This window comes from Macaca thibetana, chromosome 8, assembly GCF_024542745.1.
Source record: "Macaca thibetana thibetana isolate TM-01 chromosome 8, ASM2454274v1, whole genome shotgun sequence".
Classification (NCBI taxonomy): domain Eukaryota; kingdom Metazoa; phylum Chordata; class Mammalia; order Primates; family Cercopithecidae; genus Macaca; species Macaca thibetana.
Genome location: NC_065585.1, coordinates 44613264 through 44638941, shown reverse-complemented (window position 1 = coordinate 44638941; position 25678 = coordinate 44613264). Strand labels below are relative to the sequence as shown.

Genomic DNA, 25678 nt, shown 5'->3' with positions numbered 1-25678 from the left:
ATGATGACTTTTTTAAAAATCTGGCTGGGCACAGTGGCTCACACCTGTAATCCCAGCACTTTGGAGGGCCAAGACAGGAGGATAGCTTGAAGCCCAGGAGTTTGAAACTAGCCTGGGTAACATAGCGAGAGACCCTGTCTCTATAAAATATTTAAAAATTAGCCAGGCATGGTGGCACACGCCTTTTGTCCCACCTGTTCGGGACGTTGAGGTGAGAGGATCACTTGAGCCTGGGAGATTGAGGTTACGATGAGCTGAGATTGAGCCACGGCACTCCAGCCTGGGCATCAGAGTGAGACCCTATCTCAAAAAACCAAACCAAACCAAACCAAACCAAACCAAACCAACACACAGAAAAACTCAATGAGAAGAATTTACTCAATAAAATAGTCAGGAATTCTTTTGTGAGGGTAATCTAAATATTTTCCCTTACAGCAAGGGTGTCAACATTTTGGCTTCCCTGGGTCACACTGGAAGAAAAATTGTCTTGGGCTACACATAAAATACATAATGATAGCTGATAAGCTTTAAAAAATTGCAAAAAAAAAAATCTCAGGGCCGGGCGCAGTGGCTCAAGCCTGTAATCCCAGCACTCTGGGAGGCCGAGACGGGCGGATCACGAGGTCAGAAGATCAAGACCATCCTGGCTAACACGGTGAAACCCCGTCTCTACTAAAAAATACAAAAAAAAAAAAAACTAGCCGGGTGAGGTGGCGGGCGCCTGTAGTCCCAGCTACTCGGGAGGCTGAGGCAGGAGAATGGCGTAAACCCAGGAGGCGGAGCTTGCAGTGAGCTGAGATCGTGCCACTGCACTCCAGCCTGGGGGACAGAGCGAGACTCCGTCTCAAAAAAAAAAAAAAAAAATCTCAGAATGTTTTTTAAAAGTTTATGAATTTGTGTTGGGCTGCATTCAAAGCTGTTCTGGCCTGCAGGTTGGACGAGCTTGCATAGTATTGAATCATAAAAATGGAAAAGCTATCATAAACCTTTTTAATAATGAAATGCCACATATGAAGTACTTTTCAAAAGGTAATGTGTTTTGGTTAAATTTTGAAGAATAATTTTTAAAATCTACTTGGCGTTTTTGATTCAAACACAGTAAGAATTCTTGTGGTTTGCAGACTAGGATTCTTCTGAATGTTGGCTCAGCAAGAAATACAAGTCTCTGTGTCTATTTTTCAGGTGAGAATAAGTGTGTATTTTGTCAGTTTCTCTGTGTCCCTGAGCTACTGCTAAACTTAATCCCACATTTAATAAGCCCAATGATAGATATTTTTCATCTTGATCACAGAACTGAATCTGCCCTAAAGAGGTTCACTGAAGGTTTCACATCTTGTGAGGAAGTCCACAGTAGTAAATACTCACGTAACTCTAAAGATTAGATCTTTCGTTCAGTGGTCACTCAGCAGTTTCTCTGAATTCTCAAGAAGGTTCAACAAAAATATTCTGTAATGTGCTGGCAAGGATCTACAGTAAATAGAAAATTCAGTTATAACAGAAGTGTGGTGAGAAACAGAACTCACTGTTCTATTAAATACAGACAGGTTACGGAGCCTGTAGAAATTCTCTAGAAAATCTGTAGGTGAGGCATCAACTTGTGAAGCCAGAAAAATACATGATGAGTAACAAAGTAGTGAAAAGGAAGCAAAGGCCACAGACTTAATAGAAGCTGCTCTGTGGCCCACAAACAAGAAAGCAAGACAGAAAGATAAAAGAATAAGAACCAAATTATGTGCCATCAGTAAAGAACAAACTGGGCTCCAAAAATTCTCTCAGTCATTACTTGGAATTCAGAATGCATATTTTTCACATTATAAATGGAGGCTACATCCCAGATTAGTTCACAAAAGCATTTTTATAAATAAAATACTACTCATAATGGGAAAAAAAATGAAAGTTAAAAAAGCCAATACTTATATTTAAACCAAACAGGATACATTTAAGAAAAAATATTTCGAATCTACCTTGAATGCTGATACTTAAATCTCTTTAAATCTGTTCCCTTCCCTGTCTTTTCATCGTGAAAGAAAACCTGGCCCAAATCTATCTGTAATCTTCTTTACATAGCCTGACCCTGCTCCCCCTTAACTGTGGTGCTGGCCCGCCCAGGCTACACCCCTCTGCACTGAGAGAGACTTCAAGGGCACCCTGTCTACCCGCTCAACTCTTCTCTGGAGGGACCGTGGAAGCAGGGCCATGGGCAGGCAGTAAGGACCACAAAAATAGCAATATTAGTTCATGAAACAAACATTCACTGTATGCCTGAAACGTGATAGATACCATGCTATCAAGTCCAAATCCCAAATTCCTGGTCAGGGTGAAATACAGGTTAACTTTTTACTGGTCATCCATGCTCATCGTTATCGAATCCCTGTGAACAAATTTATATAGGGAAATAATTAATGGTATTTTATGGAGCTCCATTTACAATATGTAAGTCAGACTGTATCATAAAGGCTATCAGTGCTAAGCTGGAACTGATGACAATGGCTGACAAACTGTACGTCAGGACCAGTCCCACATGAGGGTCAGCAAATTTCACGAAGACATGATAATACACCAAACATCTACGCTCCTCATTTCCTACTTTTTTTTGTGATACTACAGTATCAATGTAGACAAACTTCATATCATGGAGCCACTTAACTTGGTTTCCTTAAACAAATATTATGTATTCACCCAAAGCCTAATATTTTTCCTCTCTTGTTCTGACAGCTAGAGCTGGGTCTTTAACAACTAGAGCCTGTCTTTAATGTATGATTTGGTTTCAATTTTCAATGTTAATTAAAATGGTGCAAGTGGGTTATTCTGGATGTGGCAGAGCTCACATTATGGAAAAAGAATAACTTTTGTTTTTTATCTAGAGATAGAATTATAGTTCATATGGCTATGCCCGCCAATAATCCTAATGTTCTCTTAAATCCACAAGAAAGACAATGCTTCTGTAATTTTCTTTTTCTTTTTCTTTTCTTTTCTTTTTTTTTTTTTTTGAGACAGAGTCTCGCTCTGTCGCTCATGCTAGAGTGCAGTGGTGCAATCTTAACTCACCTGCAGAGGTCTCCTGCATTCAAGTGATTATCCTGCCTCAGCCTCCCCAGTAGCTGGGACTACAGGCATGTGCCCTCATGCCTGGGTAATTTTTGTATTTTTAGTAGAGATGAGGTTTTGCCATGTTGGCTAGGCGGGTCTTGAACTCCTGACCTCAGGATCCACCCATCTTGGCCTCCCAAAATGCTGGGATTACAGGTGTGAGCCACCGTACCCAGTCTGCCATTTTCTAAGGGTATTACAATGCCCCATAAGAAAATACACTTGAACAAATGACAGATTTGTGTGATTTCATATTAATATTACACAAATTCATTAGACTAAATTACTAGAAACCTGCCAAGAAAACTTCCAAGACCTCAATTAGACCTTACTCACTAGACTCTATTAATAGCTGACCTAAGAAGTCATAAAGTGAATACAAATCAGAGCACATATTTAACGACTGTCAAATGAGTGGAGTAAAGACTTTTTTAAATTAAACTTTTTGAGATAATTATAAATTCATATGCAATTGTAAGAACTAACACAGTGATCCTGTGCACCCTTTACCCAGTTTCCCCAATGGTAACATCTTCCAAAACTATAGTACAACATCACGACCAGGATACTGACATTGATATAGTCAAGATACAGAACACTTCCATCACCACAAACCATCTCTCATATGTTGCCCTTTTATAGCTATTCCTGCTTCCCTCCCATTCCAGTCTCTCCTTAACACCTAGAAACGACTACTTAGTCTTCCATTTCTTTAATTCTGTCATTTCAAGAATGTGTAAATGGAGCCATACAGCACATACAGGAACCTTTTGGGATTGGCCTTTTTCACTCAGCCTAACTCTCTGGAGATTCATCCAGGGTAGCTATGTGTATCCATAGTTTGTCCATTTTTTATTGCTGAACAGTATTCCGTGGCATGGGTGTACCACAATGTAACAGTTCATCTACTGAAGGACATCTGGTGTCTCCAGTTTTTGGCCATTGTTAAAATTTCTACAAACATTTTTTTTGTATGTGGCTGTAAATCTTCATTTCTCTAGGATAAATGGTCAGGAGAACAACTGGTGAGTTGTATGAAGGCCTAAAGATTGTGACTAAAAGACTGTTGAGCATGATGGTGTCTATTTTCCCCATTCAAGAAGAACGTAAGGTCATCTTTGGAGTCATGTGTCTCAGTGTCAGGTTATTTATGGAAGAACCTGTAGGACCAAGCATTTGCAAGGTCACAGGTGGATATACTGGCATTTACCAAAGGGAGTGTTTAATAAAAACCATTCTACAAACAGAATTAGAGGCACTAATTAAAGTGTCAATAATGAACCAGTAATCTTTCAAGATTCACTGAGGACTGAGTCTGTGCCCCTGTGAATGGATGTGAAACCTAAGTAAACACAATGAAGCCTGCTTGTAGAGGTGGGAAAAGTAGGGGGGAGAGATATGTGATAGTCTGACTCTCCTGAAAGGCACTACTCTTACAAGTGTACATAGAGAGACAATTTTCTTGTCAGATGCTGTTAAAAGAACTTGATTACTCCACCCGGAACATATATGGAGCTGGACTGCCTGGGTTTGAACCCCAGCTCAGCTACTTACTAGCTGTATGACTTAGCACTCAAAAATAAGTTATTATCCTTTTCAGGCTAGCACAGCTCTGGGGAGACCGTCCTCAGCTGTACAGAAGAAAGTTTGCGTACAGCACTGAGCCCCTGGTAATAAAGCAGCTTCTGATAATGGGGTGACATCTAGTGGGGAGTGAAGACCTTCAGGAAAGAAAAATAAAATAACTGGTTCCTGGCAGAGGAAAAACCACGTAGTCTAGTGCAAGAACAGCCAATATGGGAATAACCACGCCCCAGAAAGGACACTGGTTGCTGACCAGCGCCCTGGTTCCCAAGGAACAGTGTCCATGAGGAACAGTGTCCAACGACTGGTTCAGAGGCAGACTAGCTGGCATTGTTAAAAGCAGAACTTTGGGGGTCAGGTTTTAGAGGGCTGGTGCAGCCTGACACTTAAAACTCCTCACTCTGTGTTCTGTGGCACAGCCTGAGAGACTCGATGAAGATAGAGTCATTTATCCTTTCTTCACATGGCGCAGTCACTTAGATCTCGGCAACAAGAGCTTCTTATGTCAACCAGCGCGCTTGTCCCAACCCAAACAACAATAAAAAGATTTTGATGGAGCTTGTGATTCACTGACTTGAGGAAAAATCATGCCTAATTTTCTTTTATATCTCAAATTCTCGATCCACAATCTTAGGTCAATCTGTAAAACTTTAAGATATAATAGTATCCTTAATGGTTTACAACTAATGGAGAAAATATGTTCAGTTAATGCATACTTATGATAACTAAAAACTGTTCTATATCCAATATCAACAAGAATACATAATAGATTGATTTTTCATTTTGAAAGGCCATTTGGAAAGGCAGGACTAAGTACCACATTCTTGCTTCAAATGGACTGACTACATTATGCCTACACAAGCAATTTTGGTAAGAGATCAAAGCACCAGACATTTCAGCAAAACACAAGGAAAAAACGACACAGCTGGAAAGATATTCTATCAGATCTTATTGCCTTTGCCATTTTCTAATGTCAAAGAAAAGTACTAAAACTGAAAAAATGAATGATCCACAGTAAATGAAACCCCAAATCTAGATTCTATCACTTGGTTATTCTTATCCTTTTAGGAGGATGCAGTTGTTTCAAAATACAATCTCAGAGAACTATAAAACAAAAATTTCCAGTGAAGTCATTAAATCTGTTAAACTGCTAGTACTTTAAAATTACTGTTCTTAAAACCTGAGCTCTGCAAAAATCCAAAGATATTGGGCAAGGAAAAAAGCCATGTTGAAAAGAAATTTAGCTGTAAGCAAGTAAGAATTTTAACAATTTAAAATCCTTCCCAAAACATTAACAATATATTTCTTCAGTCTGCTTATCTTCAGCAGCTATTTAAACAGTAACTATTTCTCTAACAGAGTGATCTTAATTCCTAAGGCCCACAGGCATTGAGTCTAGGGCCATACTGCTTTAAGCGGCAGGGTGACGCTTCATATTTAGTTTATATATTTTCAATGTGCCCTGCAGCCACTGTAAGCTGTCAAGATAATCAGGAGAAAACAGTTCATGTAAAACTTTGTTGCTTGTTCACAACCGTCCTAAAATTCCTGCCAGAATATGTTTCTAGAAGCCAAGAAATGGGTCTGATTTGTCTATATATACTGGCTGATTGCAATGCCTGGTACATTAATTTTTCTTGAAGTCTAGACATAGGGAAATCCAATAATTCTTTCCTGAATGTACACTCAAGTTCATTGTCACAGGATTTTAAAGTAATATTTTTTTCTTATGACTAGTTCTGCAGTGCATTGTAAAAATTTTTAGGAAATAAATATGAAAAAAGAGAAGAAACTAAAGGCTGCACACAATCAAATCAAATTCATGATTCAACCAACCATGAATCAAAAATATTCGGGGAAAAAAATTGCATCTGTACGGAACATGTAAGTACACTTTCTTTCTTATTTCCTAAACAATACAGTGTAACAACTACTTCTGTAGCATTTACATTGTATTAGGTATTATAAGTAACCTAGAGATGATTTGAAGTATATGAAAAGATGTGCATAGGTTATATGCAAATACTGTATCATTCTGTACCAGGGATGTGAGCACCTGTGAATCTGGTAACTGCATGAGGTCCTGAAACCCATCCCCCATGGATACTAAGGGATGACTGTATTCTGGGTATGTACCATAATTTTATTGAATTCCTTGGCACATTAAAAGAGAATACACATTATGTATTCTCTGTTGGAGAAATAGTTACTGCTTAAATAGCTGCTGAAGATAAGCAGACTGAAGAAATATATTGTTAATGTTTTGGGAAGGACTTTAAATTGTTAAAATTCTTACTTGCTTACAGCTAAATTTCTTTTCAACATGGCTTTTTTCCTTGCCTATAAATTTGTCCTATATTTTTCCTATCACATAGATTCATTGACATTTTTGGCTAATCAAAATATAAACAGAATTTTGTGATGCAAATGAAAGCTGTCTAATGTATGGCTGTGGAACCAGTCTCTGACCGGTGAACAGTTTTACTGTGATGACAATCTTGATGCAATGCTTTCTTTGCTCACTGCAAAACTTCTAAGATTCTGGTTTACGGTTCATCCTAAATCTGGCTGGATTTAAGTTCCTTATTTCTCTATTTTTTAGAAAATTGTATTACAAGGGCCTAGGAAGTAAATTCTCCCTGATCATATGGCTAGGACCCCAGTTTTTAACCTTTTAGTGATCTGTCCTAAATAAAGATAAAATATGTGAATATTTATTTGGATTCTTAGGAAAAGAGTTGCTCTCTTTCTGCAGGAAGTAAATAAAAGAAGGAACTAAGAATACTATCCTTTTAGGATATCCCAGTACTATGAAGAACATTGGAAGGAAGAAGTTTATAAGCAGAATCTTCTGAATTTTATTTCCAAGGCTCAATAATAACAGAAGTTCCAATTTTGAGCAACTTTTTGGAGCAATTTTTAGGCAGATATGGATCTACCACAAACACATATTTTTATTTTATATCCAACTTTGTAGAAAACACATATTTTGTGTTATTTCCAACATTTTAGTCTAATGTGGCTGTGTCTAAAATTAACTTCGTGATGTCTTCAATACAAAGCTATTAGTAACTTCATAATTAAAACTATTAATGCAGTAAAAGTGAGGTTAATTTGAAGTATGTGAATTACAGAATGATACTTAAAGACAGGTCACTAGCCAGGTGCAGTGGCTTATACCTATAATCCCAGCACTTTGGGAGGCCAAGGTGGGAGGATTGCTTGAGCCCAGGAGTTCGAGACCAGCCTGGGCAACAATGCAAGACCCTGTCTGTACAAAAAACAAAAAAGGCCAGTGCATTGTGTTAAGTTCATATAATAATTAAAACTCGGTTAATCAGCTATTACTTAGATGTTGTTCTGGAATTAAGCTTAATGAAAAGGGAAAAAAGAATTTCTCGTTTGTTATGTCTGGTATTACTATGCAAATAATTACTTGGCAACATCTGAGATACACAGTATTCTACATTTATTAAGTTACACTGCAGGCATAGTTCTAAGTGTTTTTCCTGTAATAACTCATTTAATCCTCATAGAAGCCCTACAAGGTACTGCATACTATCATTATAACCATTTCATGAGTAAAAAAAAAAAAAAAAGTCACTAAGTTTGTTTCATAAGATTTTTTGTCTAATGAATTAGCTTAGCAAATGTCTTCATCAAACATAAGAACATTAGTCTAGCATATACATTCCATATAACTCTTTACAATCATTTCATTCAAACTGAACTTCTTTTTAAATTGTAGAAACAATACTTGGAAATGTCTTTTACTTTACAGAAAATATTCTAGCACACATAAGCCAAATTAACTCTTTTTAATCATCTTATACAAAGTAACTTTTTAAAGTATGGAAAAATAACAATAAAATATTTTTGGAAAAATCTTCTGCTTCACAGGTGACTAAATTCTTAGATTCATTATTCTCAAGTACTTCTTACTGACTGGGATAACAAGAAAACACCTAAATTTTTCTTTCTCCTTCAGGAAATCCAAAAACACCAAACAAGGATTTCTGATATATTTCTGGCAATATTTATATTGCTTAACTATTATTTGTTTGCATTATTAAAGTTTAGTTACAATTCAACTTTTAGAAAAGGTACTGGCTTAAGACAAATCAAAATTAATTGTTCACAAAAGGAATGCTGGTTATTTTGGATATTTTATTTCACATTCTAATATCTTAGTATTTTCCAAAATCTTTACTACGTAATTTTACCATGTTTAAAATTCTTAGCAAGGGACTTCCTCCTCAGGAGGCTTCCAGTTTATTGTCTATCATTACATAATAAAGTTATTTGATTCTTTAGAACTGTTTTCTCTAGTTGCAACAGCACTTTACTTATATGGCCTAAGGGTGCCACCTTGTGGCCTGCGTAGGCTTCAAGTTCAACAGCATCTAGTATGGCATAAGGTGAGAAGACTGTACCTCTCAAGTTTCACCGTTCCATTTCAAGTTATTTACCATAATTCTCACTAACTGAATTTGTGAAAATCTAAAGTTGGGATGAAGTTCAATTTTCCTTTTAAAAAAACTTTATCAAGAAAATTAATAGCAAAAATATGATTCTAGGCCTATTCAGAAATCTAAACCTCATTAAACTCACCTTAGCAGACTTTATATAAAGTGCTGCTTAAATGGCATTCTAACTTATTCATTTATTGTGTTGTTTCAAAATATAAGAATTGTAGCTTTTGCAAAATATTCCTTATTTTCTAAATAGTCTACAAAATTTAAACCAGACTTCACCCTAAATAAGTTTGAAGGTATGAGACTGTATTCTTAGAAGAAGCTTAACTGTAGTAGCCATGTGTCGCTTAATGATGGGGATATGTTCTGAGAACAGCACTGTCAGGTGCTTTCACTGTTATGTGAACATCAGAGTATCCTTAGGTTCCTACACAAGTCTAGAGGACATAGCCTACTACATGCCCATGCTATACACGACTGTATTTCCACAAAATTCTTAGAGCTGGAAGGCCATCCAACATCATTTAACTCAATCTCATTATTTTACAAATAAGGACATTGAAACCAGAAAGGCTGTAACTTTGCTACTTTACACGTTACCCCTTATCCCCACAGGTTCCAGTCCTATTCATGATTCACTGTCGAAATACAAAATGCAGTCGTGCACTGCATACTAACATTTTGGTCAACGATGGACTGCATATATGAAGGTGGTCCCGTAAGATTAGAATACAGTATTCTTACTATAACTTTTCTATGTTTAGATACAAATATTCACCAGTGTTAAAACTGCCTACAGTAGTCAGTACAGTAACATGCCGTATAGGGCTGTAGCCTAGGAACAACAGGCCATACCATATGGCCTGGGTGTGCAGTAGGCTCTTCTATCTAGGTTTGGGTAGTAAGTACACTCTGCAATGTTTACACAACAGTGAAATAATCTAATGGTGAATTTCTCAGAATGCATGTGCCTGTCATTAAGCAACGCATGACTGTACATCATCTTCAACATAATAGTTTATTTTTCACAATTCTGTTGTAATTTGTTCCTTTCCATGCTCTAGATTATGTGCTAGATGGGTACAAGCATGTACTGCATCCTTCACACAAAACACACCTAACGACAGTGGGTGGACAAGGGCCCTCCTCCCTACACTATAAAACCCTGGAGGATCTAGTGGACTTCTTTAAGGTGGGGTCTGCTGTGTGTGAAGCTATGCAAATCACTCTAGCCTACATTTACCATATTTACATCTATGGCATAGGTAAACCCTGAAAATTCAGAATTCCTTACGTATCCTTATTACACCCACATCCCACCTCACTCACTCCAACCTTCTGGGGCCCTCGTAAATAAGGATATACAACAAAAGACAACTGGACAGTGGACTAAAGAGATGGCTTAGTCAAACTGTATTTTTAAAATGGCATGTTTCTAGAACAGACGTGAAACAACTGAGGAACAGCAGAATGACTCGTATGTGTGGTATTAGATGTATTTCTTTTCTCTCCACTGGAAATGTTGATTTAATGCTGAGATCTTTGGTAGAAAAGGAATAAATAGTCTTATATCTAAGGGAGTTGAGCAGTGTCTGTGGGTTTAAAGGGAATGTGTGGCTCTTTTCCTGCTGTCCCTGCTCTGGACTGGGGGTAACCTATTTTGGGAAGGAGTCTTTTCTGCAAAGAAAGTAGGAAGTACATGCTTAGAAATGGCTCCAGATTCACAAAAGAAAAACAGAGATTCGCTGCCCCCCAGGTTTTCTAGCCTAGTTTATGAGGATAGAAATAAATAAAGGATTATAGGCAGAAGTTGTAACTTTTGGCTAGCGCCTTCTTCATGCTGCCAATTAGGAAGGGGTGGGGCAAGAAGTGGAAGACATCAATATTCTAAAGCAGAGCTCAATCACCAGTCCTGATAACTTCTTCAGTAGAGTAATAATTTCAAGCAGAAGACAATGAATTACAGCAATTCTCTTTCTGACTGAGCCCTGGCCCCTACACACAGCCTCTCCTATTAAAATGGTGAATCTGTGAGTTAGCTCAGTTTACATGTGTGTACTCAGAGCATTCTGGACAATCTTTTAGAAAAGGGAATAGAGGATGACAAGTTCCTGTATCAGTTTCCCATGGAGCTATTTTTGCAAACTGCCCAGAGACTAGAGACTTGCCCATTGTGACTAACATGGGAAAGAATGGTCAAAGACTATGGATCTTAAGTTTTAAATAGCTACATAGCTCTTCCAGATTTGCTGCTTTCTAGGAAATGTCTTTAATAAACAGGCTTTGTTTAAACACTGTCAATTAAAACTAATTCCAAAACTAATTCCTAGTGTTAGCAACTGTAATACAAACCTTATTTCCTTCTAATTCTTATTCTCAATCTCAAAACCATTTAATATTTTGCCATTCGTTCTATAACAAATACTAAGGAAACTGGAAATAATATGGTAAATTTCTTTATCTCAAAAAACAATTTTCTAAATGACTTGTAGATAGGAGCAGGACACAATATAAAGCTGTTAAGAACTCGTTTTTAAAAGTCTAAACAACTGCTACTTTAAACTTTTGTCCTTGTACTCAAGAGAACTACAGTGTTAAGCAAAGATAATTATGATTTAAAAATTGTTCTTTAAAATGCTATCAGAAGATAACGGCTTCACAGTCTTCAAACAATAAGAGAGTAAGTTTCCTGTTTTTAAATAAATAAATTACACTCTGAGGATTGACAAGCTTTGAATTTGGGGAAATTAACTATAATATAAAATGTTATATCTTAAGCTGTAGAGAAGTATAAGAAAAAACACACAAAAACAAATTAAAGGCAAACTTTCAGGTTTAAGGTAGCTATTAAATTTACCACTAATATTTTTGCATGTCTTCTTCAGTGACAACTACCAAAATAAATCTATTCCAAATACATCTAAATATTTTATTCAAATAGTGTCCTTTCATACCATGTCTCTCTGGCCCAAATTTTTGTTTTTAATTTTATTTTATTGGATGGTTTCAGCAGTGTAATCATTTAAAGATTAACCCCAGAGTTTTTAATGTCAAAGACCTTTATCTCCACATCACTTCCATCACTTAGTTGGACTTTGCACACTTAGAACTTAACTCCACCGCCCAGATCTTGACTCACAACTACCTTTTCTATTCCCTTACACTTTAGGAAATATTTCTCATTTATGTCTCTCAATCTCTCGCTTATCCTCCTTTTGGCTACCCCTAGCAGGAAGAAATCTGCCTGTACCACCATCCCTAACTCTCTTCAGCCAGCTTCAAAGCAGATCACTTCCACTTCCACCAGGAAAGAAAATCCCTTACCCATCCATGAGATCAAGACATACAGAAGCAAGGACAATGAACATAAGTATAAAGTTGGGGAGAGGCCTAGCAATTGGAGAAAAGACTATAATCAACATCTAGAAAGAACTGAGCATTGGATCAAATCTCAGTGTCAGGATTCTGCTAACCTCAAAGTACAACTTGCCTCTCACTCTAGACAAGGCTGAAGCTAGGAAAAACAACCAAGTGATCTTAAATGATAAACAGCGAAGGCAGACTTCCAGACTTGAATCAAGAGATCCATGATCTGTGAATTTATCCAGAATTATTTTTCAGGATAAGCAATAAGTACTACACACCAATCAAAAGGTTTGCATCTTAGGTCCCAACTCTGCCATTTTCTAAGGTACTCTCTTGAGTAGTCCAACTCTAAGAGTCCCAGTTTCCTCATTTGCAAAACTGGGATAATATCTGTCTTACCTACTTCACAATATTTTTGTACAGAACTTTGAAAACTATAATGAAATATACAAATATAAGATGCCATATATTTTTTTCTTAGTTTCTTAGTAAAAGTTTCCCTCAAAATAAGTTCACTTTGAGTTAAGGGTAAAATGATTTCCACATCTTGGTAACAACAAGTAAAAAGATTTCTGCCTTGAACGGGGTCAGAGCAACTTGTAGAGTTTGGTGCTCTTTACAGAGTGAACAAGCAGAGAAGCCCAAGGAGATAATAACAGTATTGTACACTGGCACAGGAGTACGAACATAGGGCAGATCAAAGTCTCAAATGGGTATTTTGCCAAAGCTTTAATACCATATCTAAAACCAGCACTCCAGAGGCTGGGTGTGCTGACTCATGCCTGTAATCCCAGCACTTTGGGAGGCAGAGGTGGGAGAATTGCTTCAGCCCAGGCATTCGAGACAAGCCTGGGCAACATAGTGAGACCCTGTCTCTTAAAAAAAAATACATATATACACATATACACACACACATATATATATGTGGGGGTGTGTATGTGTGTATTAGTTGGGTGTGGTGACACGCACCTGTAGTCCCAGCTACTCGGGAGACTGAGGTGGGAGGATGGTGATATGATTTGGCTTCGTGTCCTCACTCAAATCTCATCTTAAATTGTAGTCCCCACATGTCAAGGGAGGGACCTGGTGGGAGGTGAATGGAGCATAGGGGTGGTTTCTCCCATGCTGTTCTCATGATAGTGAGGGAGAACTAACAAGATCAGATGGTTTTAAAATTGACAGTTTCCCCCACACTCTCTCTTGCCACCATATAAGATGTTCCTTGCTTCTCCATAACCTTCCACCATGATTCCAAGTTTCTTGAAGCCTCCCCAACCATGTGGAACCACACATCAATTAAACCTTTTGTTTATAAATTACCCAGCCTCAAGTAGTGTCTTGTCTTTTTTTTTTTTTTTTTTTGAGACAGAGTCTTGCTCTGTCGCCCAGGCTGGAGTGCTGGGGCACAATCTTGGCTCACCGCAAGCTCTAGTTTGCGGGTTCACACCATTCTCCTGCCTCAGCCTCCCAAGAAGCTGGGACTACAGGTGCCCGCCACCACGCCCGGCTAATTTTTTGTATTTTTTAGTACAGACGGGGTTTCACCATGTTAGCCAGGATGATCTCAATCTCCTGACCTCGTGATCCACCCGCCTCGGCCTCCCAAAGTGCTGGGATTACAGGCGTCAGCCACCGTGCCCGGCCTCAAGTAGTATCTTTATAGCAGTGTGAAAACAGACTAATACAGAGAATTAGTACCAGGATTGGGGCGCTGCCATAAAAATAACCTGAAAAAATGGAAGTGACTTTGGAACTGGGTAACAGGCAAAGGTTGGAACAGTTTGGGGGGCTCAGAAGATATGGGAAAGCCTGGAACTTCCTAGAGACTTGCTGAATGATTTTAACCAAAATGCTGATAGTGATATGGACAACGAAATCAAGGCTGAGGTGGTCTCAGAAAGAGATGAGGAACTTATTGGGAACTGGAGTAAAGGTCACTCATGCTATGCTTTAGTAAAAAGACCGGTGGCACTTTGCCCCTACCCTAGAGATCTGTGGAACTTTGAACTTGAGAGAGATGATTTAGGGTATCTGGCAGAAGAAATTTCTAAGCAGCAAAGCATTAAAGATGGGGCCTGGATTTTTCTGAGTGTACAAATGGGTTCACAAAGAGATAATCTGCAATTGGAATTTATGCTTAAAAGGGAAGCAGAGCATAAAAGTTTGGAAATTTGCAGCCTGACTGGTAGAAAAGAAAACCCCATTTTCTGGGGAGAAACTCAAGCATGCTGCAAAAATTTGCCTAAGCAACAAGGAACAGAATGTTAATAGCCAAGAAAATGGGAAAAATTTCGCCAAGGCATGTCAGAGATCTTCATGGCAGCCCCTTCCATCACAGGCCAGAAGGCCTAGGAGGGAAAAATGGTTTTGTGGGCTGGGATCAGGCCCCTGCTGCTCTCTGCAGTCTCGGAATATGGTGTCCAGCATCCCGGCTACTCCAGCTCCAGCCATGGCTAAAAGGGGCCAGACTACAGCTCAGACCATTGCTTCTGAGGGTGCGGGCCCCAAGCCTTGGCACCTTCCATGTGGTGTTGGGCCTGCAGGTGTGCAGAAGACAAGAGTTGAGCTTTGGGAACCTCCATCTAGATTTCAGAGGACATATGGAAATGCCTGGATGTCCAGACGGAAGTCTGCTGCAGGGGCAGAACCCTTATAGAGAACCTCTGCCAGGGCAGTGTGGAAGGGAAATGTGGGGATGGAGCCCCCACACCGAGTCCCCACTGGGGCACTGCCTAGTGGAACTATGAGAAGAGGGCCACTGTCCTCCAGACCACAGAAAAGTAGATCTAATGACAGCTTGCACCGTGCGTCTGGAAAAGCAACAGGCATTCAATGCCAGCCCATGAAAGCACCACAGGGGCTGTACCCTGCAGAGCCACAGGGGCAAAGCTGCCCAAGGCCATGGGAGCACACCCCTTGCATCAGCGTACCCCGGGTGTGAGACATGGAGTTAAAGGAGATTTTGGAGTTTAAGATTTAATGACTGCGTGGCTGGGTTTCAGACTTGCATAGGGCCTGAGGCCCCTTTGTTTTGGCCAATTTCTCCCATTTGGAATGGGAGCATCTACCCAATGCCTGTGCCCCCATTGTATCTTGGAAGTAACTAACTTGCTTTTGATTTTACAGACTCATAGATGGAAGAGACTTGCCTTGTCTCAGATCAGATTTCGACTTGGACTTTAGGTTAATGTTGGAATGAGTTAAGACTCTGGGGGACTATTGGGAAGGCATGATTGGTTTGAAATGTGAAAAGGACATATTTTGGAGGGGCCAGGGGCAGAACGATATGGTTTGGCTCTATGTCCCCACCCAAATCTCATCTCAAATTGTAATCCCCATATGTCAAGGGAGGGACCTGGTGGGAGGTGACTGGATCATAGGGGCGGTTTCCCTCATGCTGTTTTCATGATACTGAGGGAGTGCCCATGAGATTTGATGGTTTTAAAAGTGGCATTTTCTCTCTCTCTCCTGTCGTCATATAAGATGTGCCTTGCTTACCTTTTACCTTCCCCAGGGATTCTAAGTTTCCCGAGGCCTCTCCAGCCATGAGGAACTGTTAGTCAATTGAACTTCTTTTGTTTATAAGCTATTTAGAGCAGTGTGAAAACAGACTAATTCAAATGGCTTAAGCCTGGGAGCTTGAGGCTGCAGTAAGCTGTGATCATGCCACAGCACTCTAGCCTGGGCAACAGAGTAAGATCTTGTCTTAAAAAATAGAACAAAATAAAATAAAACCAGTACTCCATACATATAAAAGACACTGCTCCAAAATTCTCTGCCGGTGGTAACAATACCTCCCTAGAAACCCTGTCTTCAAATCCTTGATGCTTTCTTTTCTCCTGACACTGAATCAGACACAAAGCCCTGTCAGTTCTTTCATTGTCTTGCAAATTCTTTTTCCATTTTATTGACACTGCCTTCACTCTTAATTTGTGCCCTAACAAACAATTTTATACATGAAGTTTTCCAGTATCTTCCTAACTGGTCTCTCAGTCTCATTCTCTCTTCTGTCACCCCCTAACCCCAGTCAATCGCATGAAGCTACCATGCTCATTTTTTCATCCCATGCTTTGTGAGCATCACTTCCAAGCTAAAAGTATTTTTAGTAGCTCCCATGGCCCAAGCATGGCCTTCTACTTTAGTTATTCTCCATTTCCACTTTTGCCTCTCTACAATCCGTTCTCAATACAGGAAAAAAAAAATCTTCCAAAAACACAAACCATTTCCTTACCTGAAATATGTCAATGGCAGCCCAATGCATTTAAAACAGCCAAAATCCTTAATAAAGGATAAATTATAAGGCTACAAAGCCCTGATAATTTTGTTCCTGCCTACCTCTCCAAATTCATCTTTAACCATTCCCCTTTCTTGTTTTCTATACTCTACCCGTGATTGCCTCCTTTACATTCCCTGAAGCTCCTTCCTGCCTAAGGGGTGCACTTACTTCTCTTTCTGCTAGAATGTACTTCCCCTGGATGGAGAATCATTCAGGTCTCAGCTCAAATGTCACCTACTTCTCCCCACGTTACTTCTCACATCACCCTGCTTGCTTTGTTCGTGTTTTCATTACAATCTATAATTTTCTTATTTATGTGCTTAATCATGATGTACACATCTCCCCAGTTTGAAAGTAAACTTTGAGCGCATGAGTTTGTCTTGTTCTGCACTATCCACAGTGTTTCGCATTACCTATTACACACTAAGTGCTCAACCTGTATCTTTTCTGTTAAGTGAATGTATGGTCCAAACACAAAATATGCATTCAAACAAGTCTTTCAGTGGAGTCTGGAAGTCAGTATAAATGCTTATATAATGACAATGAAAATGAAGGAATTGGCAGGGCGCGGTGGCTCACGTCTGTAATCCCAGCACTTTGGGAGGCTGAGGCGGGTGGATCACGAGGTCAGGAGATCGAGACCACCCTGGCTAACACGGTGAAACCCCGTCTCTACTAAAAATACAAAAAATTAGCCAGGTATGGTGGCAGGTGCCTGTAGTCCCAGCTACTCGGGAGGCTGAGGCAGGAGAATGGCATAAACCCAGGAGGCGGAGCTTGCAGTGAGCTGAGATCGTGCCACTGCACTCCAGCCTGGGGGACAGAGCGAGACTCCGTCTCAAAAATAAAAAAAAAGAAAGAAAATGAAGGCATTCACTGAAGGTACCCAAAAAATATAACTAAACTAAAAATGTATGACAAAAATTGGGTACCAATAAAATTGATATCACATTTAAAAAGAAATCATGTTCACATGACTACTTCTTGAACATCTTTTAATGTCCGAGAAATAGGAGTATTTAGAAATAATAAACATTTGTTGACTCTTCCCATAAGCAGGTACATATTAGATAGAAATGCAATATGATATACACCTATTTATGTATCCACAAAAATTTTTAGAAATAAGAAATTTTTTTAAATTAAAAACAAATTTTAAAGATCTACTCAGAAATGAAAAAAAAAAAGAAAGAAATGCAATAGCAATATGAAAGCAAAACAATAGTTTGGGTATTTCACACTTATTTTACATAATATGGAACACTAGCATTAATGCTGGTTTTTTTTGTTTGTTTGTTTTGTTTTTTTTTTTTTTTGAGATGGAGTCTCGCTCTGTCACCCAGGCTGGAGTGCAGTGGCCAGATCTCAGCTCACTGCAAGCTCCGCCTCCCGGGTTCCCGCCATTCTCCTGCCTCAGCCTCCCGAGTAGCTGGGACCACAGGCGCCGCCACCTCGCCCGGCTAATTTTTGTGTTTTTAGTAGAGACGGGGTTTCGCCGTGTTAGCCAGGATAGTCTCGATCTCCTGACCTAGTGATCCACCCGTCTTGGCCTCCCAAAGTGCTGGGATTACAGGCTTGAGCCACCGCGCCCGGCCTATTTTTTTTTTTTTAATTCAAATTTTTTTTTTAAACAGATGGTGTCTCACTATGCTGCCCAGGCTGGCCTCAAACTCCTGGGTTCAAGTGATCCTCCTGCCTTAACCTCCCAAAGTGCTAGGACTACAAGTGTGAGCCACTGTGCCCAGCCTGGAATGTTTTAACAAGTTAAATATTCAACACATTTGAAGTAAAAAACAACATTTCAGAACATTAAAAACCCATAAATGTATAAAAATACAAGTGTTAAACATATATTGCCATTCTAATATAAATTAGGAAAAGAATAAAGTGAAACATTTTAAAAGAAGCCATATAAAAATGGGGAAAATTTAAATAATCACCAAAAATTGAGAATAACATTCTGATTTCTTCAAAAGCACAATTCTGCAAAAAAAATTAAAAAAAAAAAACTGCATTACTAGTATCACGACTGAGCTATGAGCATATCTTTCATTATTTATCTTTTTAAAAATGGTCTTTATTTTTTAGATCAGTTTTGGGTTCACAGCAACACTGAGCAGATTTCCCATATCCCCCACCCTGCCACCACCAGAGGGTACATCTGTTATGACTGATGATCCTACACTAACACATCATTATCACCCAAAGTCCGTAGTTTACATTAGGGTTCACTCTTGGTGTTATACATTCTATGGGTTTAGACAAATGTATAATGACATGTATTCATCATTACAGTATCATGCAGATTAGGTTCACTGCCCTAAAAATCTTCGGGGCTCTGCCTATGCATCCCTCCCTTTACCCAACCCCTGATATTTTTATTGTCTCTATCATTTTGCCTTTTCCAGAATGTCATATAATGGAAATCATACAGTATGTAGCTGTTTCAGATTGGCTTCTTTCCCTTGTAATATGTATTAAGTTTCCTGTATCTTTTCACAGCTTCATAGCTTCTCTTTAGGGCTGCATAATATACCATTCTTTGTATGTATTACAGTTTATCTGTTCACCTACTGAAGGACATCTTGGTTGCTTCCATGTTCTGGCAATTATGAATAAGGCTGATGTGAACATCCACATGCAGGTTTCTGTGTGGACAGTTTTTCACTCCTTTGGCTAAATACCAAGGAATGTAATTGCTGGATGGTAAGAGCATGTTTAGTTTTTTTAAGAAACCACCAAATTGTCTCCCAAAGTGGCTGTACCATTTTGCATTCCCACTAGCAATGAATAAGAGTTCCTGTTAATCCACATTCTCACCATCATTTGGTGGTGGTGTCAGCATTCTAGATTTTAGCCATTTTAGTAAGTGTGTAGTGGGATCTCACTGTTTTAATTTGCATTTCCCTGATGACATATGACGTGGAGCATCTTTTTCATATGTTTATTTGCCATGTGTATATCTTCTGTGATGAGGTGTCCATTAAGATCTTTGGCTTATTTTTAAAATCAGGTTGTTCATTTTCTTTCTTTCTTTCTTTTTTTTTTTTTTTTTTTTTTGAGTACAGGGGACTTCATTGATGGTACACGACAAGGCAGAGCTTTGTGGGGTCTGCATGGAAATTGTGAGGAGGGGAGATTCCAAGTGTGGTGGGGGACTGAGTGTGACAGGGACTCCCCAGAAGCTGAAGGTCTCTCTCTTCCTCTTGTGCTCTCACTGGGGCTGGCTGTCAAGGAGTCTTACTCCTTGGAGGCCATATGGGCCACCACCCTGTTGCTGTAGCCAAATTCATTGTTATATGAGGAAATGATCTTGACAAAGTGGTCACTGAGGGCAAAGCCAGCCCCAGCACTGAAAGTGGAAAAGTGGGTGTCACTGTTCAAGTCAGAGGAAACAACCTGGTGTTCAGCGTAGCCCAGGATGCCCTTGAGGGGCCCTCCAACGCCTGCTTCTCCACCTTTTTGATGTCATCATATTTGGCAGGTTTCTCCAGATGGCAGGTCAGGTCCACAACCAACACACTTGCAGAAGGGAACATGGAAGGCCATGTCAGTGAGCTTCCTGTTCAGCTCGGGGATGGCCTTGCCTACAGTCTTGGCAGCACCAGTAGATACAGGGATGATGTTCTGGAGAGCCCCACAGACATCATGCCACAGTTTCCCACGGAGACCATCCACAGTCTTCTGGGTCACGAGTCCTTCCACAATGCCAGAGTTGTCATGGGTGGGCTTGGTCAGTGGGATTAAGCAGTTGGTAGTACAGGAGGCATTGCTGATGATCTTGAGGCTGTTTTCATACTTCTCATGGAGCATGCCCATTATGAACATGGGGGCATCAGCAGAGGGGGTAGAGATAATGACCCTTTTGGCTCCCCCGTTACGTAAGCCCTGGCCGAGATTCTCCATGGTCGTGAAGATGCCAGTGGACTCCATAGCGTACTCAGCGTCAGCATCACCCCATTTGATTTTGGTGGGATCTTGCTCCTGGAAGATGGTGATGGGATTTCCATTAATGACAAGCTTCCATTCTCAGCCTTGACGGTGCAGTGGGATTTGCCATGGGTAGAAATACCAGGAAGATGTTGACCATGTAGTTGAGGTCAATGAAGGGTCATTGATGGCGACAATATCCACTTTACTAGAGTTAAAAGCAGCCCTGGTGACCAGGCGCTCAATATGGCCAAATCTATTTACTCTGGCCTTCACCTTCACCATGGTGTCTTACAGACATGGCTTTGAGAAGAGGATGGTGAGCACTGAGCAACTCCAGCCAGCGCCCATACCCACCTTTCTTTTTGTTGAGTTTTAAGAGTTCTTTGTGTATTTTGCATAACAGCCTTTATCATATATGTCTTTTGAAAACATTTTGGGCTGGGTGCAGTGGCTCACACCTGTAATCCCAGCACTTTGGGAGACCGAGGTGGGCGGATCACCTGAGGTCAGGAGTTCGAGACCAGCCTGGCCAACATGGTGAAACCCCGTCTCTACTAAAAATACAAAAATCAGCCAGGCATAGTGGTGTACATCTGTAATTCCAGGAACTCAGGAGGCTGAGGCAGGAGAGGAGGTTGCAGTGAGCCAAGATCGCACCACTGCACTCCAGCCTGGGTGACAGAGTGAGACTCCGTCTAAAAAAAAAAAAAAAAAAAAAAAAGAAAAGAAAACATTTCTCCCAGTCTGTGCCTTTTATTTTTATTCTCTTAATAGCGTCTCTGCAGAGCAGAGAATTTTAATTTTAATGAAGTCCAACTATCAATTCTTTCACACTGTACAATTTCAATTAAGTGACACTCTGGGAAAGACAAAATTAAAGAGACAGTAAAAATATCCATGGTTTGGGGTTAGAAAGGAGGGAGAAAAGAACAGGCAGGGCACAGACGATTTTTAGGGCAGTGAACCTAATCTGTATGATACTATAATATGGATACATGTCATTATAAATTTGTCCAAACACACAGAAAATGTAACACCGAGTGAACCCTAATCGTGAAAGAAATCATGCCTTTGGTGTCGTATCTAAAAAGTCATCACCAAACGCAAGGTCATCTGGATTTTCTCCTATGTTATCTTCTAGGAGTTGTATAGTTCTGTGTTTTACATTTAGGTCTGCGATCCACTTTCAGTTCATTTTTACGACGGGTGTAAAGTCTGTGTCGAGATCAAATTTTTTTGCATGTAAATGTCCAGTTGTTCCAGCATCATTTATTGAAAAACTATTTTTCTCCATTGTATCCTTTGCTTTTTTGTCAAAGATCAGCTGACTATATTTATGTAGGTCTATTTCTAGGCTTTCTATTTAGTTCCATTACCATAGCTTCACAGTAAATCCTGAAGGTGGGGAGTGTCAGTCTTCCAACTTTGCTCTCTTCCAATCTTGTGTTGGTTATTCTGGGTCTTTTGCCTTTCCACATAATCTTTATAATCAGTTTGTCAATATCCACAAAACAACTTGCTGGGATTTTGACTGGGATTGATTGGGTTGGGAAAAAGTGACATCTTGACAATACTGAGTCAGTCTATACACAAGCCTGGAATATCTCTCCATTAGTTTAGTTCTTCTTTGATTTCTTTAATCAGTTTTGTAGTTTTCCTCCTATAGTCTAATGCATATTTTGTTAGATTGCTTTTGGAGGGTGCTAATGTAAACAGTATTATGTTTTTAATTACAAATTCCACTTGTTCATTGCTGTTATATAGGAAAGCAATTAATTTTTGCCTATTACCTTTGTATCCTGCATTCTTGCTATAACTGTTTATTAGTTCCAGGAGGGGTTTTGTCACTTTATTCAGATTTTCTACATAGATGATCATGTCATCTGCAAATAAAGGTAGTTTTATTTCTTTATTCCCAATCTGTATAACTTTTATTTATTTTACTTTATGTTTTGAGATGGAGTCTCATGCTGTCACCCCGGCTGGAGTTTAGTGGTGCAATCTCGGCTCACTGCAACCTCTGCTTCCTGGGCTCAAGCAATTCTCCTGCCTCAGAATCCCAAGTAGCTGGGATTACAGGCGTGAGCCACTGCGCCTGGCCTGTGTAATTTTTATTTTCTTTTCTTACGGCATTAGCTAGGACTTCCAATATGGCATTGAAAAGCAGTGGTGAAAAGGAACATCCTTGCTTTGTTCCTCATCTCAGTGAGAAACCTCCAAGTTTCTCACCATTAGGTATATTAGCTGTAGGGTTTTTGAAGATCTTTTTTTTTATTGAGTTAAGGAAGTTCTCCTTTATTTGTAGTTTACTGAGAGTTTTTTCGTAATCATAAACAGGTTTTAGATTTTATTAAATACTTTTCTTACATCTACTTATAGTATCATGCGATTTTTCTTCTTTAGCCTAATGAATGTGATGAATTACATTAACTGATTTTCAAATGTTGAAGCAGCCTGGCATATCTGGGATAAATTCCACTTGGTGAGGATGCTAAGTAATTTTGTACATTGTTAGATCTGATTTGCTAATATTTTGTTGAGGATTTTTGCATCTTTGTTCATGAGAAATATTGGTCTATAGTTTTATTTTCCTGTAATGTCTTTGGTTTTGGTATTAGGGGAATGTTGGCCTCATTGAATGAGTTAAGAAGTATTGCCTCTGCTTCTATCCTCTGAAAGAGGTTGTAGGCAGTTGGTATAACTTCTTCCTTACATGTGTGGTAGAATTCACCAGTGAACCCACCTGGGCCTGATCCTGTTTTAGGAGGTTATGCATTTTTTATTCAATTTCTCTAATGAATGAATATACGCCTATTCCGATGGTTGATTTCTTTTTGTGTGAATTTTGGTAGCTTGTGCTTTTCAAATAATTGGTGAATTTCATCTAGGTTATCAAATTTGTGGGCAGAGAGTTGTTCGTAGTATACCTTTATTATCCTTTTAATGTCCATGGGATCTCTAGTGATGTCCTCTCCCATTTCTGATATTAGTAATATATGTCCTCTCTTTTCTTAGTGTGGCTGGAGGCTTATTAATTTTACTGGTCTTTTCAAAGAACCAACTTTTAGTTTCCCTGATTTTCTCTATTGATTTCTCTTTCAGTTTTATTAATTTATGCTCTAATTCTTATTTCTTTTCTTCTGCTTACTTTGGGTTTAATTTGCTCTTCTTTTTCTAGTTTCATAAGGTGGAAGCTTTAGATGGTTGATTTTGGATGTTTCTTCTTTTCCAATATATACATTCAATGCTATAAATTTTCCTCTAAGCACTGCTTTTGCTGTATCCCACAAATGTCAGGCTATGTTTTCACTTTCATTTGGTTCAAAATATTTATTAATTTCTCTAGAGATTTCTTCATTGACTTATGTTATTTAGAAATGTGTTATTTAATTTCTAAGAATTCAGTGATTTTCCAGCTATCTTTCTGTTATCAAATTCTAATTCAATTCCTTTTGGTCTGAGATCAGATATTGGATGATTTCTATTTTGGCCAATTCCAAAACAGCTACAGCCTCACTCATTACTTTGTGCTTGTACTCTATAGAGATGGTTAACCTATTTACTATTCTGACTATACTTTGGGGCTTTTTTTTTTTTTTTTCCTCATCAGTTATTGCCAGGTGCCCAAACATGAATTTAATATATTACTTTGACTGAAAATCAACTATGTGTTTTTAATTTCCTCAGATGTCCACGGCCTACCTAGACTCCATTCCCACCTGTTCCGCTGATACTCAGCTCTACTACTCTTCACTGCTCATATGCTTTGGAGGGGTCAGTCTTCATTATCTAAAGCCATGTAACAGATCACATTCCCCCAGCTATTGTGGTTTATTTAAAAGTGAGCAAGTGACCAGTGCAATAAAAACTCTTTGCTTGGAATGCCAGAGAAATACATTCACTTTATTTTTCTAAAAATATGGTATGTAAATGAGATATCTAAAACTGCTTTTGTCATTTTGATATATATTTCATAGATAGCAAGTATACAGAGTGAGGCAGAACAGATAAACAGGGCCAAGCCTTGGGCTTTTCATATTACGGGTATCAATAAAGGATCTTTTTAAGACAGTTTAAATTAGGTTTTCTGTTACTTAGAACAAAATATCTAAATGACACAGAATCTGAAGTGGTCATTACTATTTGATTTCCACTCTTATATGTTTCTGTCATTGCTTCTTAAAAAGGGAAAAAAATATTGTTTGTAGTACATGTTTCAGCAAAAGACAAAGGTCAAAGGAAGGGTGAAGTACACTGATATTTAACTCCCTTTGAGAAGGAGTTGAATTAAGGCCTAAGAAATCTCATGTTCAGCACAGTCAGATTGAACACTGACTGAGAACTTGGTAAATTCTAGGAAATAACCAAGGAGATAACCTGAAGAACAAGCTGAAAGAATATTCTTAATAAACAAGTGAAATAAAAATAAGCCTATTGTGGGAAAACTCTTTTATAAGCAATCCACAGTTTCTGTTGTGTTTTAAAAAAAAAAATCAGCATTAACAGTCAATGGGCAAAATACAGCCAAAAGACTGAGGAGAGGGCAGAGGGGCAGATTTAAATTAAAGTAGCAGCACTGCTGGGCTAATGGAAAAAAGATGACTGATAGTAGGACTAAAACTGCCACCAAAGTTAAAATGCCTGTATAAGTTGTTTCAACAAAGTCACACTCAGAACATTTTTGTTTTTTTAATTAAACTTAGGCAGGTTGAGCTCGGTGGCTCATGCCTGTAATCCTAGCACTTTGGGAGGCCCCAGCAGATCACTTGAGGTCAGGAGTTTGAGACCAGCCTGGCCAATATAGTCCAACCCCGTCTCCACTAAAAATACAAAACTTAGCTGGGTGTGATGGCATGTGCCTGCAGTCGCAGCTACTTGGGAGGTTGAGACAGGAGAATTGCTTCAACCCAGGAGGCAGAGGCTACAGTGAGCTGAGGTTGCACCACTGCACTCC

The 25678-nt window shown here is 39.1% G+C and overlaps 1 protein-coding gene and 1 pseudogene across 3 annotated transcripts in view; both read right to left on the bottom strand.

Annotated features, from left to right (window-relative positions):
* The window catches only part of ANKRD46 (ankyrin repeat domain 46), a 42966-nt gene that overhangs the window by 11302 nt on the left and 5986 nt on the right, over positions 1–25678 (bottom strand). Inside the window, exons 2-3 of one of the 3 annotated variants that reach the window (XM_050800723.1) lie at positions 2281–2371; positions 1366–1467 (exon numbers count right to left, since the gene is read on the bottom strand). The gene's annotated coding sequence lies outside the window, so the exon portion shown is untranslated. The remainder of the gene's footprint in view (positions 1–1365; positions 1468–2280; positions 2372–25678) is intronic. The other 2 variants (XM_050800722.1, XM_050800724.1) reach the window with 2 other exon arrangements.
* On the bottom strand, positions 19826–20986 carry LOC126960898 (glyceraldehyde-3-phosphate dehydrogenase-like; annotated as a pseudogene).